The 2,500-nt window shown below is 50.4% G+C and overlaps 1 protein-coding gene across 1 annotated transcript in view; it reads right to left on the reverse strand.

The window, feature by feature from the left end:
• The window catches only part of LOC135106579 (discoidin domain-containing receptor 2-like), a 38,012-nt gene that overhangs the window by 19,276 nt on the left and 16,236 nt on the right, over positions 1 to 2,500 (reverse strand). The window contains exon 2 of the mRNA XM_064015802.1: positions 1 to 1,278. This exon is cut by the window's left edge and continues 234 nt beyond it. The gene's annotated coding sequence lies outside the window, so the exon portion shown is untranslated. The remainder of the gene's footprint in view (positions 1,279 to 2,500) is intronic.

Genomic DNA, 2,500 nt, shown 5'->3' on the forward strand with positions numbered 1-2,500 from the left:
GGCAGGGATGGGAAATGGAGGATGAGTTGGAGGAAGAGGAGGAGAAATAGGAAGCTTTAGCCGAGTGAGATGAAAGGACTAGGATGGAGTAGGAGCGAGTGGAGTGAGGGTGGAGTGCAGGACGAGGGACGGCTTTTAGTGACCAGGCTAACAAGATTGTGTGGGAGAAGGAAAATCTGATAGCGAGGAAGATATTAAAGTAAAACACGAAGGAATGCAAATAAAGAAACACGAGAAGGAAAAAAAGAAGCAGAAAAAAAAAAGAAGCAGAAAAAAAAGAGATAAAGAGATGAAGAGTTGTGCAGCTCAAGACATCCCTGCACGCTTCAATGTGAGGCGCAGCTCTTTAATTTCCTCCAGTCTGCCAACACGAGGCCGCCTCTTATCAGCTGTTGTCTCTCATCTGCATCTCATTTGCATAATCCAGGTAATACGTGGTGCCGGCTGCCCCGCGCGCCGCTCTTCAGGCATCAGCGCCCCGTCCGTCCACCGCGCGGCGCCTCACGAGCGTGGGAGAGCGGGAAAAAGGGCGTGGGAGGGCGTGGGTGTGGCGGTGTAGCTTCGATTTAATGTCTTGGAGATTGTGCACCGCCAAGAAGAGACTGAGTGGCAGGTGGCGGGCTGACCACACACGCCTCGCCTTACATGGCCATTACGCCGGTCACTCCGCCCCCTGCTGGTGATCGCCTCCGCCAAACAATGCTGCGGGATTATCCGATGAAGCTCACTGGGTCACTCCCTCCTTAGCGATGCCCTCCTGCACCAGTCCGCTTAAGAACACACGGGGAGATATACCACCGCCACGCACCACGCGGCTCAGGACACAGTCACACACTTTTCACTCTGCAGGACTCAGTGATTGCAGAATTAACACTGAGATTCTCGTTCTCTTGCCCCAGTTCACAAGGCACGCCAGCTCACAAACACTCCTTGTTCTCTCTCTCTCACCAGGAATATTTTCAAAGGCCACACATTGATTAGTCAGATTCTCGTTGATGTATATCCCACAGGAGACGCAGAACCCTTACCAAACAGTCACTAGAATCACGAAGACGCCCTTCATAACACTGACAACATCCACCGCAGCCTGGTAGACGTAACCGTGATGAGGCCAAGAAACGTTTGGGAACAGTCTTACGTCTCGCTGCCTCCACCGCCTGCGCTGCCTCCACCCAGACGAGTGGCGCCGCTGAGAGCCCGCCAGAGGGTATTGCCTTGCTTCCGCCGAGCCCTCAGGGTGCTGTTGTGAGGCTCCCCCGCCCCGCCCCGCCCGGGAACCTGCAAGCACAGAGAACCATTGATGGCAGGTGCGCCCAGGGAAGGAGGGTACACACGCACACTCACGCACACACAACCACACGTACACATAGGAAGGCGGGGAAGGTATAAGGTATGAGGGTCTTCTTTGCCTCTCTCTGCCTCTCCCCGCCAGGTTCGCTTACTGGGTATATTGATTCAGGGCAGAAAAGGCAACGTGATAAATTGCTGGGGAATTATTGCTCTTGAGATGCGAGGCGTGAGTTAAGGTTAGAAATATACAAGCTTATGGAAGGAATGCAGAGAGAGAGAGAGAGAGAGAGAGAGAGAGAGAGAGAGAGAGAGAGAGAGAGAGAGAGAGAGAGAGAGAGAGAGAGAGCAAGAAGACCATATACGAAACGACCTCCACCCATGCATCCTTTCCCAGGTAAGGAAGACTCATTAGCGCGCGTGAAGGTGTGACTGCATCTCCACACACACACACACACACACACACACACACACACACACACATACGATGCGCAAGTTTATGAGCGTTCCTTCGTCATTCCGCCCAAATCCCGCCCATCACTTCCCCGCCCGAGATGGAGAGGACAAGGAGAGAAAGGTTACCCATCTCTCTCTCTCTCTCTCTCTCTCTCTCTCTCTCTCTCTCTCTCTCTCTCTCTGGTGTGACCGAATTCCTATTTTTAAGCACACATGCAAGTGAAAGGTTAGTCACGCTAGTAGTAGTAGTAGTAGTAGTAGTAGTAGTAGTAGTAGTAGCAATAGTAGTAGTAGTAGTTGTTGTTGTTGTTGTTGTTGTTGTTGTTGTTGTAGATTTCTCTATATTTACAAATAATGAAGAATGAAATTAACAGGTTAAGTGTAAATTTTATCATTGAAATAAATGAGAGTGTGTCTTTTTTCAGTTCACAGTAACAGACAATTGGCAACCCTCTACCCCCCACTCCCTCTCTCTCTCTCTCTCTCTCTCTCTCTCTGAAGAAGGACTCACTGGCTCCTATTCCTTCTACTCCTCCCTCCTATGACTCCCTCACGCTGTGTATAGAAAAAAAAAAAATCCTTAAGGCAGTGTTATAAGGATGTGCCGTGCCCCGCTGTCCTGGTGAAGGGAGGCAGGTTCTTCCTTCTCTAACAAACCTCCTCTTGCGTGTCCTCTGTTGCCCTAGAATGCTGTAATGGTGTCCGCAATGTGAATTTAGAAGCTCCTGGTTTATTATTTATGCTCTCAAGTGTGGAA

This window comes from Scylla paramamosain, chromosome 13, assembly GCF_035594125.1.
Source record: "Scylla paramamosain isolate STU-SP2022 chromosome 13, ASM3559412v1, whole genome shotgun sequence".
In the NCBI taxonomy this organism is placed as follows: domain Eukaryota; kingdom Metazoa; phylum Arthropoda; class Malacostraca; order Decapoda; family Portunidae; genus Scylla; species Scylla paramamosain.